Below are 17,355 nucleotides of genomic sequence, written 5' to 3' on the forward strand. Positions count from 1 at the left end.
TGTTCTGTATTTCATTTAAATACATATTTGTTACTCAGTTAAACTGCAATAGTCTTTTTTTGCATCCTTTTCACTATTTCTATTAATCTCCAGCTAAATGGAGCAGCTGCTTAATTGGGACAAAATGTACTGGTCTTGATGTGTTCCAATTAACCGGAATCCACCATATATATTTCTTACTGTAATGTATAGGTTTTTTGATTACATATTGCACTGTATTCCAGCCACAAAACAACAAATTTCACAACATTTGCCAGTGATATTAAACCCGATTCTCATTTTTCTGGTCTCGAACCTTTCCTTTCCATATCTGATGAAAGGCCTTTGCCCAAAATGTATGTATGTATGTATGTATATATATATGTGTGTGTGTGTGTGTGTGTGTGTGTGTGTGTGTGTGTGTGTGTGAGAGAGAGAGTGTGTGTGTGTGTGTGTGTGTGTGTGTGAGAGAGAGAGTGTGTGTGTGTGTGTGTGTGAGAGAGAGAGAGTGTGTGTGTGTGTGTGTGTGTGTGTGTGTGTGTGTGTGTGTGTGTGTGTATAGCAAGGTTTATGGTATCTGCAGAATCTCTTGTGTCAAGGACTGCATTGTCAGTTAATGTGAAGGTAGAAGAGCTAAGGTTTCTTCCAGCCTTGAGTTGAAAACATTTGAAACAGTTTGCAGTCTGTTTCCACTTCTCTATTGAATATCTTTCTTTCTTGGAATGACACCAGGGAGAGAATGCACGCACATTTCCTTGAGTGGTAGGATTCCCCATAGTTTTGAAAGCCAATAATTGATGCATGTTATTTTGCAGGCAACATATTCCAAATCTGCCATACACTGTAAACAAAAGAGGTTCACTCCCTCAACGGCAAGCTGACGTGCATCATAAATTAGCATATCATATAGTTCAGAAGTCAGCTTATCAGAATAGTTATGCTGATAGTCAACTGTACCCACTGTATTTGAACCCTCAAGCCAACACCAACATGATGATACAGCCGAGCCAAATGATATGTCTATATTTTGGTGTTTCAACACACTGTGCGACCATTCCAAAATCCATTCTGCTGTTTTTAATTAAGTTCCAAGGTTAAAAGATTCAGCTGATCTGAATCTGACTTGCAAACCAGTTGAACCATGATCAGCTGGTGTATTGTGACTGACCATGGGATTAGTCTTGTCATCAAGTCCATCAAACATTAAATTGTTACTATTCACTTCACAGTTTAGCCCCACTTGTTCAGCAAGGATTCTGCTCTTCGATTTTGTCATTATGAATATTATAATTTTGCTTTATTTTTCTTAGACCATAAAATATAGGAACAGATTTATTTATAGATACACATTTAATTATTTATTTACTTATTAACTTACTTACTTAATGATAGAGAGCCAAGTAGGTGCTTCTGGCCCTTTAAGCTGTGCCCTTGACAACCCCGATTTAACCCTATCCTAACCATGGGACAATTTACAATCTATGCAGTATGTATTTCAGCTCACTTTCATTCTAAATGTTATTTGCTAACTTTTATTGTTTGCAAGATTGTTTTTTTCCTCCCTCTCTATACATCGAGTGTTTGTCTTTTTTTTAATGGGTTCTTCAGGGTTTCTTGTTTTGTGGCTGCCTTGTAAGGAGGCGAATCTGATGATTGTAAAATGTACACATACTTTGATAATAAATGTACTTTGTAGTTTGAACTATGAACTTTGAACTTTGCTGATTTTTTTAGTATATTGAAAGTTGCGGTCAGTGTTTCTGTTTCATTTAGGAAGAAAGTGATAAATAAAGTGATACTGGCTACAGTTTCTATCTTTGCAGGATCATTGTGTGTAAATGTATATTTTCTTGAAACAAAATATTCAATTTTAAAGGAAAAGGATGAAATTTGGGTGAATTTTGTGAGGCTCTGTGCTATCAGACAAAATCAGTGGGATCAGACAAGAACCCAAGATATCCAGAACGAGTCAATATAATGCCCTTGGCTTTCTGTCCATAGATCACGGGTTTCTAACCTGGGGTTCGTGAACCCCTCAGTTAATAGTAAGGGTCCAGGGCACAAAAAAGGTTGGGATCCCCTGGTATAGATTGAAATTGATGAAAAATAGCACAGAATAGTCCAGCTGTTCGTAATATACGAGACTGAACTGCATGGGGGTGGTGGGCTGAAGGGGGCGGTCACAGAAAAGGTCACATGCTTGCTGCTATTTCATTATCTGGCCCAACTTTTTTGTGTGGTAGCAGAATTGGATGAATTGGTTCCACTTATAACCAATGCCACAACAGTGACAGTAACAGACAGTGAATTGGTTCCACTTCCAGTATAACCAATGCTACCACAGTGACAACATCTTCTGTTTTATTTTTGTTGTTTTGATTCTTGAGCATACCCGAGGGAGTAAAACCTGACTCCCAGATGGTTTAGCAATAGGATCTGATTCTTAAAGTTTAGTTGTAATTTTTGCAATATTGCTGATTCTTTCGAGATTTAAACATCTAAGCCTTACTAATGTGGGGTATTTGTACACTTGTGTTAATGAAATACCTATTGATGTCTAATGTTTAATTCCTGATATGTGACTTTTCAATTTTAACAGCAGGAAAATTGCTGGCCTATATTCAGAAAAAATAATCCCATCAAGAACTATTTTAAAATGCTCTCAATTGCACAACCCACATTAATACACAAAAGATTACCCACATGACTTGTTGGAAAATCTTTGGTTCATTGGTTACTTGTCCCAAGGGTGTGCCCATGACATTGAAAAGATGAAATAGCCTGGTTATCTCTGCTCCCTCAGTCCAAAACTCATTACTTTTATTGCTAGTCACATGCCTTCCTTTATCTCAATTCAGCAATAGTATACCAAGAGAGAACCAGCATTTCCCATTAAATCATGGCAAGCTGATAATAATTAGAGTTATAAAGAGAGTAATCATTAAACTGGAGTTTTCATTATGGGGTAAACATTGAACAAAGTCACAGATTTGCTGCATGTCAGGGAAATATTTCAGTAGGGTAGTTTTAAATAGTATTTTCAATTCGCCAATAGGGAATTGTGGTAGTACAGCAAGGCATCGTGAACTGTTTCAATCATTAATAGCTTCAGCAGTACTGAAACAATATAATAATATTATTTCCAAGATATTGTTATGTTTAATAAAGTGATACTATAAAGCAAATGTGAAGAATAATCCAATTAGAAAACAGTGCTGCACTACAAATTCTTAAGTTCCCACCGATGTTGAGAAAATACTAAGATGGCCAGATCTCGCACCAGTATAACAGAACCAATTCAAGTCCTGAACATAAACCGGTATAAATATTTTGCTTCAAGCTCAGATCTACAACAAATACCAGTTGAAAATTTTACCTGAAATCTATCTACTCTGATCACTGGTCACTGATTGTAATTTACAGAAATACCTCTTTAAAGATACATTGTAATCTCTTTTTTTTCCACAGATAGACATCTATAATGAATCAATTTGCAAGACAAAATGGCAGTTGAAAATCTTCCAATGGTATTTTGCGTGGACAGGTTAATGGTTGACAGGAGAAATGCTGTTAAAATGTCATGTGTTAAAATCTCAAGTACAGAGTACCCCAGCACTTGAACATTTTAATATGAGATTCTGCACTGGTATGTGTATTTTTCAGTGCCAAACTGTATCATTCAGAAGTTATATATTGTCAAAACAATACTTTTGTTATCAATTTTCTAAAACCTTCAGTCATCCAGTCAATCACCTCTTAAACCTACTTTATTAAGAAAAACAGTAAAATACATCAGTTATTTTTAATGTAAGGAGACTCAAAATACACAGAAATCATGAACAAAAAGCAAACAGCTGGAAGAACTCAATCAGTCGAGCAGCATTTGAGTCCCGATGAAGGGTCCAGGCCTAAATTATTCCTCTACAATACATGGGCAACAACTTGTTCTCCATATTGTACTGCCCGGGCTTGCGTACCTGGACAGCTGGGATGCAACATCATGGTTGGCCCTGACCGACAGAGGCCTCTAAAGAGTTAATCCCCGAAGCAGAATGTCATGCTTTCCAACATCATAAAACTGTGGTGTATCACAAACACTCATATTTGCATGAATTTGCCAGTGTCTTTTTTTGTTTGCAAAACGGTGTGGGTGTCTCTGCCTGCCCTTCTATCTGAATGCCATGTCAGGACCTCATGACCCGTCTCACTTAAACCAACACCTGTACTCGTCATTTTTCCTATCAGCCTGCTCTAGACTTGCAAATTTTGCCTCTCTGAACAGCTTATTACCAACTAAGTCCCCATCCTTATGTCTGACTTTGCCTGTAAGCATGTTCCAAAACATTCTCTTCCCCTTCACCTGGTTTCATTTAATCTGAATCTCAGTGCATTCCTTCTACTTACCTGTCTGTACATGGGTACAATAATGCCTGTCTGATTTAAAAATTGATATTATTGTTATTCCTCCTTGCACTTTCTATCTACTTATCTGTTTATTTATTATTGTAACCTGTAGTTATTTTTTTTCATCTTGCATGGTACTGCTGCCACAAAATACCAAGTTTCACGACATATGTCAGTGATAATCAATCTGATTCTGATTAATTATCCATTTAGGCTCCTGCCTAAAATCGGAGTTACAAATGGTTAAGGTGCCAGTGGGTGAGAGGATTTACTGAATGTAATCACAGCTGATCTCTGTGCCACTTTGTAACTTCCTCCATGACGAGACAGATGGAAAAGGCAGGTGGGAAGGGAATTAGGCATATAATTGGGATGGAAGTGCTTTGGCCCTACTTGCTACACACATAGAGAGCCCTTTACAGGAATTTGCCTGCCAACTGCCTACTTTTTGATATTTGTAGTTAAATTAGCAAATTAAAATACCCTGCAGCTTCCAACACGAGTAATTGTCTGTTAGGTGCATTGGAAATTTGAGACCATCATTTTAACTAGCAAACAATGCAAACAGGTTCTGAGGCTTTGGCAATTAATTTCATTGTCCCCAAGCAAGGCAAATGCAATTATCATAGACTTCTGCTATCAATATGAGTTAACAGTTACTGTTTCCCACCCATTCTGACCCTTGGAAGAAATTCTGCATCCAGAGGAAACTGAAGTCCTAATTTTAACTGATGTACACTTAAGTTATTTGCATTCTACATTAATAAACAACATCAATTAATTAGCAGCTCTGCTTTTCAAATGGTTGAGTTGTAATTAGTTCAATGACCTGCAGTTGAATTTTCTGAGCACCTGTAAACTTGTTTTTCCAGATTCGCAGTTTAACATATCAGCTATAACCTATCAGCCCAGACAAAGGGAGTGCTGTTGTAGTGTGGCAGACTGACCTCACCCTTGCGAGTTCTCTTAAGACCCCCCCGCCCCCCCCCACCGTAAGCTGCTTCTTTTGTTTATTGTCTCTTCTGTACTACTTTCCTACAGTCCATCCGCCAGTGCAGTTTCGGAGCATATACCTACTTTAAAATGGTGAAAGCAAAATGCTCTGGTTTTCTTAAATGCATGAATAATGACACCATTATCTTAATTATTGCACAGTATTACAATATCCCTGATAAAGTGTACCTTTCAAAGCATCCAGTGGCACCAAAGAATTTTATAACTAACAAAAATGCTTTTGAAATGCATATCATTGTTGTAGGAAATGTGGTATTCACTTTGTATATGGCAATAACATCATCTGATTATGGTCTTGAAATCTGATAGTGCAAGAAACCAGGTTCCACAGCGGTTCAGTAGTTAGTAGAGGAGCTTCCCCTGCTTTGTCAATGATTAAGAGTATTTCAACAGAAGCAGTTGAGCTGTTTGTACATTAGCACAAGAATAACAGCTCCCTTGATGTTGCTACAACTAATAATTCCAATGTCTTAAGAGTCTTTGTACATGAGACCCGGAACTGAATAACTTGCCCTTCAGCAATGCTTCAGGTATTGATTAAAGTCATAGAGTTAGACAGCTTGGAAACAGGAGCTTCAGCCTAACTGGCTCGTGCTGGTCATGATAATCCCATTTGACCCACAACTTTCTGAACTTTGGAGATGTCAGGGGTAAGTTTTTTACTCAGAGAGTGGTGAGTGCGTGGAATGGGCTGCCTGCAACGGTGGTGGAGGTGGATACGATAGGGTCTTTTAAGAGACTTTTAGATAGGTACATGGAGCTTAGAAGAATAGAGGGCTATGGGTAACCCCAGGTAGTTTCTAAGGTAAGGACATGTTCGGCACAGCTTTGTGGGCCAAAGGGCCTGTATTGTGCTGTAGGGTTTCTATGTTTCTATGTAACATTTCCAATCCATGTACCTATCCAAATGCCTTTAAAAAAATGTTGTTGAAACTGCCTCAACAACTTCCTCTGGCAGCAGATTCCGCACATATACCTCCCTCTGTGTTTAAAAAAAACACGTTCCCTCAAATTCCTCTTTCTTTCTTTCTTTATCAATCTTTTTATTAATTAAATAAAAGCGTATATAGATAAACAAGAGGAGAATAATCTCAATGATCTTTTTCAATGACAATTCATATAAAAGGTAAATAAACATTATCAAGATCATACATAGTATTAATCTAATAGTATATGATAAAGGAAAAGATAATTGATTCTCCTCTTATCCATGAAAAGAAGAAAAAAGATAAAGAAACTTATATAACTTCAAGATACATTAAAAAAAACCCCACTAAACAAAAAAGAGGAGAAAAAAGAGAAAAAAGAAAAACTTTCTGATCAAATCCAACATTTCGAGAAGGTAACTGGAAGAGCCAGAAATTCCTCTTAAATCTTTTCCCTGTCACCTTGTACTGTATCTATCTTTTCTAGTTCCTGGTACCCCAACCCTGGTGAAAAAACTGAGTGCATCCATCCTATCTGTGCTTTTTATATACCTCTCAGTCTCCTATGCCCTGAGGAATGAAGTCCTCGCCTGTCCAGCCTCTCTCTCAAGTCCTGGTAGTATCTTGACTCTTTATCTTGTTATTTCATGCTCTCATTTTTATTGCAATTTATTTATATTTGCATTTGCACAGCTTGTTGTTCATTGATCCTGTTTACAGTTACTGCTCTATAGATTTGTTAAGTATGTCTGAAGGAAAAAGAATCTCAGGGCTGTATCTGGTGACATGTATGTACTCTGATAATAAAACTTGCTTTGAACTTTGAGCAATTTGTAAATCTTTTCTGTACTCTTTTCAGTTTAATAACATCGTTCCTGTAGCAAGGCAACCAATACTGAACTCAGGGCTCCAAGTTCAGCCTCTCCATCAACACTCAGAACCATACTGCGGCCTCCCAAGTTTTATACTCAATGACTTAGGAAGGCCAGCATGCCTAAAGCCTTGTTCACTGCCCTGTCTACCTGTGACTCCTCTTTCAGTACCCCAAGAACCAGAATCAGAATTATTATCACTGGCATGTGATGTGAAATTTGCTAAGACCCTCTTTTGTCAGCACTCCCCAGGCCTCTGTTGTCCGCTGTGAAAATCATACCTGGATCTAACTTTTCAAAATGGAACACACCGTACTCACCCAAATGAAACGTCATTTGCTACTTCTCAGCCTGTTGATCAAGGAACCCTGTAGTTTTTGATGACCTTCTTCACCATCCACCATGCTACTTCTTTTAGTGTCATCTAAAAACTCTATTCAACTACTTCTCAAAGTGGTACCTAAATATGAATGTCAACAAACCAGTAACTTCCATATTCTATCTGGAGAACTGACTAACCAAACTTAAACTTAATATCAAGCTAAATGAGAAACAGCTATCCAACGATCCACACCCAAAGTACTTAGGAGTCACACTAGATCAAACTCTCTCATATAAGATCCACCTTCAAAATCTTGCAAAGAAACTCAGACCCAGAATGGCCATGATCAGGAAGATAGTAGGAACCAAATAGAGTGTTTATTCATCTCTCCTTTCTGCTGAAATGATAGGTAGTATAACACTCAGGAACATAAGCCCGAGTTCAATAACTGTCTGGTAGTGCTCGACTGGGTGTAGAGTTGAGTCTGTGGTAACTTACACATCACGCCAAACCAGTTCTTCACAGCTGTAACCACAACCTTCCTTCCCTTGGCTTAGCCACTGTGGTTATGTGAGGTCTGGGGTTTTGCAGGCAGCTCCCAGCTCATCCTTGATGCAAGTGACACACTTCACTGTGTGGGTTGCTATCTCAATGTCCACATGACAGTAGCAGCGGCGCAGTGACGTAGCAGTTAGCACAACGCTTTACAGTACAGGTGACCCGGGTTCAATTCCTGTCTCTGCCTGTAAGGAGTTTGTGAGTTCTCCCTGTGAATGCGTGGGTTTCCTCTGGGTGCTCCAATTTCCTCCCACTGTCCAAACACCTACCGTTGGTAGGCTAATTGGTCATCAGAAATTGTCCCCTGATCAGGCTAGGATTAAATGGGGGGGGGGGGGATTGCTGGGTGACATAGGTCGAAGGGCTGGAAGGGTCCGTTTCTCACTGTATCTCGAAATGATTAAATAAATAAAGTGAATGCAATGCAGGGGGTCAGACAAAAACCACCACAATGGCATTGCATTGGTAATAAATTCCTCTACATCTTCATTCCCTGACCGGCTTTCTCTGTGGCACTGATTGCAAGGATAAACTTGCTTTCGAATAGTACAGTGGCCTTGGGTTGTCTCAAAGCACTTTATGACTAATGATGTTCTTCAACATGTCATCATCGTGGTAATATGGGAAATGGGGCAGCTAATTAATGGATAGCAACCACCTGCAAATAATAAATGATAGTAAGTATTTGTGATGTTGATTGAGGAATAACTACGTATTTGCTAAGACACAAGGGATAACTCCTCTTATCTTCTGCAAAATAATGCCATGGGACCCCTTACATTCACCTGAGAGAGAGAGAGAGGCCAGCTGATACATCTCTCCAATAATGAAGCAAGCCCTCAGTACTGCACTGAATTGGTAGTCTAGATTTCTGTGCTCACATATAAAGCACAAGGTCTTAGAGCAGGACTTCACAACCTCTGCCTCAGAAACAAGACAGAACTGACACTGATAGATTCATTGAAATTTACAGCACGGGACATCGTTTCATCCATCGTGTCCATGTTTTCTATTTTCTCTCTGCTATGTCATCCCTATTCAATCTGCGTAACCATTTCATCACTTTTCCACCTCTGCAAATTTTCCCTCCGTCTCCTGTTGTTTGAAGGAAAATAATCTCAGCCAAGTCAGTCTCTCCTCAAAACTAATTTTCTGGGCCTGAAGTAGCCTCATGAATTTCCTCTGCATCCCCTCTTAGGAACTAGAATTGTCTGATCTGTTTCAATGGTCCGATGATGGCTCATGTCTTCCTCCCAAGCTTCATAGTAAATGGGCTAATCTTCGGATGTTCACCCATTTGCCCTTCAATGAGAGAAAAAGAATTGTTTTTCAGGGAGGCATGTTTGATTCGCTTTAAGCAATAAAACAGGATACACTTTCTTGGGCCCTTCCCTCCGTCAGAGATGATGCTGGTCATTCTGTGGAATCAGTAAAAAGCTACTGGCCTGGTGGAACTCCTGTCCCATGCTCTAGTCTAGAGGTATTCAGTGAACATGTTGAGAAACTCTAGCACAAATAGATGGACAAAGCAAATTATAGACTACAGCTGAGTGCCAAACTTATAAAGATCAGAAATTTCACCCATCTCGTGTAATCAAATTTTCTATTCAAATGAACGCCCAAGATACTGGAGGAACTCAGCAGATCAGGCATAATCTTTGGAAAGGAATGAAGAGCCAACTGTCTGTTTCTGTCCATATATGTCACTTGATCTGCTGATTTCCTCCAGCATTTTGTGTGTGTCACTCTGGATTTCCAACATCTGGAGAATCTCTTAATTTCTCAGTTGAATTACACTTCCTTTAGATTTAGGGTTAATCCTGAGCTGTGTGTTTGTTCCTTTACAATGACTCACCTGGAATGATACAGATATACTGCATGCTCTTAACGAACCAAAATTATCTATACTCTTGCAGAAATCAATACCAATTTCCTTTGTTCAACATGTTAAGTTAGAAAACAACAGCTTTTCTCATACATGTACCTTCTGCGATCCTTATCTACAAATTTGTTATTAAGTATGCATTCTACCATGGTGTTGACTGTTGCAGGTTCCTCCGTACTAGAGTGAATACCCAATATTAAGCAATCTGAATGAGAACCCAATAGATACAGGGAATGAATATCAACTCAGAATTAGGGTGTAAAGAGCAATCCTCTCTGTCCTTAATAACTGGGCCTCTAGTTGATGTAGTCCCAAGCAGCGGATTTCAATTACTGGGAGTACTGGTGAGATGTTTTTTGGAGAGCTTTCTTTGGGAGAATTTCAGGGAATTATTTTTCTTTATTTGCAAATAAATTCTGTATATGAATTATTCACCATTTACCTTTATAGGAGTCTTAAATCAAAATACCGAGTGATCAGGGTTTTGCTGCTAGGTACTTTCTGTAATATATATCTAATGTAGGAAAGGGCATGACTCACCACTTGTAGAGATGATACCAGTCAACAAAGGGACGGAAATCAGATTGCAGTGAAAAATCAGCCAAAGCCCCACTGGTTCTTTTGACCATTAGATACCATTGAATGACTAATGACATGAATAAGCTTGAAATTTTATTGATAATGAGTAGATTATAATACTCACGCATTCATTTCAAAATTTTATATTGTTAGATTGAGTCATGGCCTCTGGAGTGCAGGAAACCTGCACATAATAGTCTTTGAAAAAAACAGCAAATGATTGTTTCCTACCAGTACACTAGCTGCTGTTTTCATATGGGAAATTCATCCAGTTGAAGGCTGGAGTATGCGCTTGTCCCTCAAGAAAGCAGCCAGACCTAAACTGTACCAAGAGGAACAATAGTCTATAGATTAGTACGTTCTCCTAATCTGTCATACATCTACAGTATATGGATTTCCAATCCATCTAAGTATTGATGTATACTATTTATAATATTTATACTTGTGCACTTGTAATGCTACCGTGACACTGTAATTTCCTTTGAGATCAATAAAGGATTGATCTATCTACACAGTATCGTCAGCTGTCAGTTTTTTTCCATTGCCTCTTAGTTTGGTGTTATTTGTGAATTTGAAGAGTTTTATCTTTGTTTTCTTTATGTTTCCTTTAGACAATGACTTCACCACACATTTCAAGAAAGTGGCACTCAGCATATTTCTACTCGTCTGCATCACTGTTTGCTTTCGAGTATTTAGTCTAGATGAATGTGTGAGATGTCCTTGTGGTCTAATCGTGTGAGCAAGAAAACAAAAAGTAGTGGAATCCACTACTTTCTTCATTTCGACCTCTTTAAACAGGCCATTATATTGCTCTGCCATCTTATCAAAATCACTGTTAACTTCCACTCTGCTCTCAAATTCACTTGGACCATTTCTGATACTACTCTCCCTCTTCTTGATCTTTGTCTCCATCTCGGAGACAAACTATCCACTAACATTTACTATAAACCCACTGACTGCCACCTCTTCGCACCCTGTCTCTTAAAAGGATGCTATCCCTTTTCCTCTGCATCTGATCTCAAGGTGAGGCTTTCTATTCCAGTACACCTGAAATGTCCTCCTCTTTCAGGAAATGTTTCCCTTCGATGGTGGTCAAGAGAGCCTTCTCTTTTCCTCTGTTTCTCTCATCCCATCTCCCTCCAGACAGAGCTTCCGTGATCTCTACTCTCACCCTACTGGCCTCTGTACCCAGTACAGTATCTGACAGCTACAAATAGGTCCCACCAGCCCCCACCATCCCCTCCCCATCCTTTCCTGTCTTCTGCAGGGACCACTTCCCCTGTGCATCCTTAGTCAACTCATTCCCCCCCCCCCCCACCACTTCCTGACCCCTGGAACTTTCACCTGGACCTGGAGACTGTGTAAAACTGCCTTTGCACTTCCTTCCTTGGCACTATCCAGGGACTTAGACACACCTCCTCTCGCTCATCTACTGAGCTTGGAGCTCAGAATATTGCCTTCTCTGTATTGGCAAAACCAAATACTGACTAAGTGACCAATTTGCAGAGTACAATGGGCATTCACAGTTACTAGTTGCCATTTCAACTTCCCTCTTCATCTCCTCACTGGCATTCCATTCCTGGCTATCTCCACTGCCAAGGTGAGGGGCAATGCAGATTAGAGGAAAAAGTCCTCATTTATTCTGCCTGTGTAGACAATGGTAGGATCATCATTTTTCCAATTTCAGGAATCCTTACCTCCTGCAAAACCTCCCCCAACCCTTCTCTCTCTATGCAATCTATTTCCAATCCCCCCGTTTTGCCCCCTTTCCCAATCCACCCATAGGTCCCCATCACCTATTTTCATCCTGTTTACCCTCCTGGTTCCATCCACCTACCATTCAAATGACTCCCACCTCCCCCCCATCCGCCCTTTATGTCCCCTAATGGTTCCCATCATTGCCTTCCTCACCTACCCCATTCAGAAATGGCATACTTTGTGTTTCTGCCTATCACACTCCAGCTGTTGTCTCCACCTTCAACCATCTGCTTTATTTTGTCTGCCTCCATCCAATATCCACTTGCCTCTGTCTCCCAGCTCCACCCCCCTTCCTTACCAGGCCCCACCTGGCCATCATCCCTCCTCAGTGCACCAATCACCCGCTGGTCCCTATCTGACCACTCCCTCTCTCCACTTTGTACCGACTCTCTTCCTGTTCCACTCAGTTCTGACGCAGGGCTTGGCCTGAAATGTCGACAAATCGTTTCTCACCCGACACTCCCCACATGCTGCTCAGCCACTGAGTTTCTCCAGCAGATGGTTGGTTGCTCCAGATTCGAACGGCTGCAGTCTCCTGTGTCCTCTCAATCATCTATTGCTTGACTGAGTTCTGAGAGAGGTGGCTGGACGTCTTATTCTAACAGGACAGGATAGTTACAAGCTGCCCCCTCAGCCAGACCACTGGGCAGTCAAGAGACTTAAGCTCAGGTTCAAGCTGCAGCCAATCTGTTCCCCTGGACTCAGTATGTCAGGAATGGGACCCAAGGTTTCAGCAGCGACAGAGACAGTGCTCAGACATCAGTGGGTTCTTTGTCTCTGCAGACTGTCCTTGAGTTAACCTTCACTCTGCCCTGACTCATAGATTTCCTTTTCCCTTTTGCTAAACAGTTGTCAGAGCAACATTGTCATTTAATCTCCAATATTCCAACTGGGGATCTTTGAAGATTCTCGAAGGACTTGATGAAGTTTCAGCTGATTAATTAGTGCAGCTCAGAATGCTCTCCTGTGAGCTACAACTGTGAGAGTCCCGGAGCAGCTGCCACATAGACCAATCTCTCCTCTCCCCCTGTTGTTATTTGCTTCCACTTCCTCGCACTCGTTTTTACTGGAGTGCTCTGCCCCTCTCAGTACTCCCTCGACTTCCCTGCTTCTGATTTCCCTGAAGGGAAACGGAGCAGAAACCAGACCGGTCTGGAGTGCTGCTGGCACAATTCCTGCCTTTGTCTGGCGCCACCTTGCTTATCTTGGGAAAACAATACTGAATGAGAAAATAAGATATAGATGTCAGCACAATTACTGAGCCACCCCTGTGGCACAGGGGTAAACGCTATCTACTGACAGGAGGTAATTTTGAAATGAAAAATGGGAAATAATGAAAAAGAACAGAATGGATCTCCTGATTTTAATTCTTGTTATAAAGAAAATAGAAGTGAAAAGTGTGATATGTTCAAAGGAGAATTAAGTAGACAGTGGTCATTTTATGTTACCTGACTTTGGGTTTGGCAGGTGATGTGCCAACAGAACGATAAAGTTGAAACCACATCGATTCCAGATTTCACACTTCGGATTCATACACCAACATTTGGTATTTTTCAGTGCGTATCACATCTGGAGATCCATGTTCAATGCACACTGATTCACTCTATCTCAAATCAAGAATCAGCTTTAGTCACCATCTACATACATCTGCATGTATAAGAATTTGATGGTCAGGGCGTGACCTGTAACAAAAAAAAACATCCAACAATGATAAAGAATAGAGAATTACATAAAAATAAAGTCAGATGTTAAAGAATGGATATGGAATAAAATGTGCATTAATGCATAAACACTGGCATGTATTTACAATGTAAACAGTATCACTAAAGTTATTTAAATCGTCCAGTGCAATGCAGTCATGTGAATAATAGATAGAGGGGGTAGGGGGCTAATTAGAATGTTTCGATGCTTTGAATGAGCATCCACAGTGATCAGGAACATGGAGTCCATGAATGGCTCATCAAAGCCAATATGTACTCTTTACCATGATGACGATGGCCACTCCCACTGGTGTAATGGTGCCTGTGGGGTGCATTTTGAACTTTGTGACATCCTGAACATCTTCTGGCCGAGTCTTCAATCTGTTTATCTACACCTGGCCACCACACGTAGCTCCGGGCGAAACTCTTCTCCAAACACTGACCCACTCACAATGGCCACTTCAAAAATGGCTGCTCCACTTGTGCTTGCATTATTTTTATTCGCCCTTTCTTTGATTCCACTCAGTGATTGGTCACAGTACAACTCCCAGAAACTGCCATAATGTACTGGCTTTTTTAATCTTAAGTGTGGACCTGATTGAAAAGGTAGCTCTCTTCAAGTACTCTCGCTTGGTGACTGGTTGCTGGCCAACTCCAAAAACCCACGATACCTGTACTGACCACAATGCCAAATTAAAATATCCCATCTGCATGCACATGAATTATAGAAAGGATGCAGAGGAGACTTACAAGGATGTTGCCTGGATTGGGGAGCATCTCTTATGAGAATAGTTTGAGTGAACTCGGCCTTTTCTCCTTGGAATGATGGAGAGTGAGAGGTGATCTGATAGAGGTGTATAAGATGATGAGAGGCATTGATCGTGTGGATAGTCAGAGGCTTTTTCCCAGGGCTGAAATGGTTAACATGAGAGGGCAGAATTTTAAGGTGCTTGGAAGTAGGTACAGAGGAGATGTCAGGGGTAAGTTTTTTACACAGAGAGTGGTGAGTGTGTGGGATGGGCTGCCGGCGATGGTGGTGGAGGCGGATACGATAGGGTCTTTTAAGAGACTCGTGAATAGGTCCATGGAGCTTAGAAAAATAAAGGGCTAAGGGTAACCCTAGGTAATTTCTAAGGTAGGGACATGTTTGGCACAGCATTGTGGGCCAAAGGGCCTGTATTGTGCTGTAGGGTTTCTATGGTTTCCATGTTTCTATGTTGACAGTACCCAGCTGTCCTTCATGCAGAATTTCTGACACTCTTGTGCGCAGTTTAGAGGGAACCACAACATGAGATCCACACATCAGTGCTCTTTGACATACCCCATCCCACTTTCACTCTGCCTCCTCTTCCAGCTGCCTATCACCTCTCTCTTGATTCTGCCTTCTTCTACTACCCATAGTGCTTTCCCCTTACATTCCTTCTTCACCTCTCCTGCCTATCCCCTCCCTGCTTCCCCTCCCCCACCACGATCTTTCTTCTGATTGGTTTTTCACCTGGCACCTTCCACCCTCCCCCCACCTTCTTTATAGGGCCCCTGCCCTCTCTTTCTTCAGTCCTGATGAAGGGTCTCGGCCCGAAACGTTGACTGCTCGTTTCCACGGATGCTGCCCGACCTGCTGAGTACCTCCAGCTTGTTTGTACGTGTTAACGATTAGACTGGGACTGTCTCTTGTGAACGTTGATTGTGAGGTACTTCCTGCTTGACTCCTCAATCTCCATTTGCAGATAGGCTTGTGACAAGTCAATCTTTGAAAACTTCTCCCTGCCTGTCAAAGAAACAAAACTGCCTTCTATTTGTGGCAGGGATACTTCGCAGTATGTAGCACCGGGTTGATGCTGTCCTGGAAATCTGCACATATGCAAATTGCTCCGGCCTTCCCTTTCTTGATCACTGGGACAATGGGTGTGGCCCAATCACTCCACTCAACCTTAGGGAGAATTCCAGACGCCTCCAAGCCCTGCAGTTTAGCATCCACTTTAGGGCGTAGAGCGTAAGGCTCTGGATGTGCTTTATGGAATCTTGGTGTTGCTGCTTCAGTCAATTCAATTCTGTCCTTCGTGCCTTTGAGTTTACCGATCCCTTTCTCAAACAGATTCTCAAACACGTTCTCATTAGCATTAAGTAACTGTGCCAATCTCTGTTCGGGCTGCCATTGCCTGTTGATGTCACACTGAAAGCTTTGATAGAGTGCCAGTCCAGTTGGATTTTTCTCAACCATTCACATCCAAAAAATGCTGACCCTCCATGTTTCAATACATAAAGCTCTAACCATTGTCTTTGGCCTCCATACATCACAATTACTTTCAGTTTGCCTTTGGAAGACAGTCTCTGACTTGTGTAAGTCTTTATCATCACTGAGGTCCTCTTTAATTGTGGCTTAGAATATAGTCTGTTGTAGTCAGTCTCTGAACTTATAGACAAAGCTGACCCTGTATCCACTTCCAATTTCAGTTTTGCACCAGACACATCTGTTGTGATCCAGATGATTTTGTTATCTGCTTCAGTAACATTATGCAATTCCAGGCATGACAGCTCACCTTTGTCAGACTCTGTGTTGTCTGATTCTGTTTCACATTTCGCACCATATGCACTTGCTTAGTTTTGAGTTTGAAACTTTTCATTCGGTGTTGTTTTTCTCTTTGTTTGTGCGTTCTGTCTGACTTACACACCCTCTATGTGACCTTGTCTGTGACACTTTCTGCAAACTTTCTTTGAACCAACAGTCATTTGCATCATGGGAGGATTTGCCACATCAATAACATTTTTGACTTTTTGCATCTTACAGGGACATTTTGTGCATTTCACATTTTAATCTCATTTTCTATAGTTCTGTTGCATCCTTTGCTGCAGTCTGTAACAATATTGCAATGATCAATGCCTGTCTCTTTCTGACAGTAGCCTGTTCTGAGTGCTTTGACTATGCATGCCACATACAAGCCTATCCCTTAATGCATCAGAAAATCCGTCTCTAAAGGCACAGTACTGGGAAAGTTTGTGAACTTCTGCAATGTACTCAGAAATGCTTTCATCCTTTGACTGGTTCCTTTTATAAAATCTAAAGCTCTCAGCTATTACCAGTGGTTTAGGACTTAAATGATTTTGTAAAATTATAACAATTTCATTGATCGTCTTGCTTGCTGGCTTTTCGGGAGTTACCAAGTTGCGTAAGGGACTGTACGTCCTCGAACACAGTAAGCTAAGAAGTGTAGGGGCTTTGTTTTACTCCTTCATGTTGTTCGTGTTACAATACAGTTCCACCCTTTTGATGTACTACTCCTAGCCACTGTCAAATTTATCAACTTTCCCGAATGAAACTGTTGCCACGTTATTTTCAGTGTACCAGGTGTACCAGTAC

The 17,355-nt window shown here is 40.9% G+C and overlaps 2 long non-coding RNA genes across 2 annotated transcripts in view; one reads left to right on the top strand and one right to left on the bottom strand.

Moving 5' to 3' along the window:
- LOC140727755 (uncharacterized) overlaps nt 1-13,328 on the bottom strand; it is a 48,592-nt gene extending 35,264 nt beyond the window's left edge. Inside the window, exons 1-2 of the long non-coding RNA XR_012098922.1 lie at nt 12,751-13,328; nt 10,771-10,861 (exon numbers count right to left, since the gene is read on the bottom strand). This is a non-coding gene — a long non-coding RNA (uncharacterized lncRNA). The remainder of the gene's footprint in view (nt 1-10,770; nt 10,862-12,750) is intronic.
- Nucleotides 4,546-17,355, top strand: part of LOC140727754 (uncharacterized) — a 65,352-nt gene continuing 52,542 nt past the window's right edge. The window contains exon 1 of the long non-coding RNA XR_012098919.1: nt 4,546-6,047. This is a non-coding gene — a long non-coding RNA (uncharacterized lncRNA). The remainder of the gene's footprint in view (nt 6,048-17,355) is intronic.

Source organism: Hemitrygon akajei, chromosome 5, assembly GCF_048418815.1.
Source record: "Hemitrygon akajei chromosome 5, sHemAka1.3, whole genome shotgun sequence".
Classification (NCBI taxonomy): Eukaryota; Metazoa; Chordata; class Chondrichthyes; order Myliobatiformes; family Dasyatidae; genus Hemitrygon; species Hemitrygon akajei.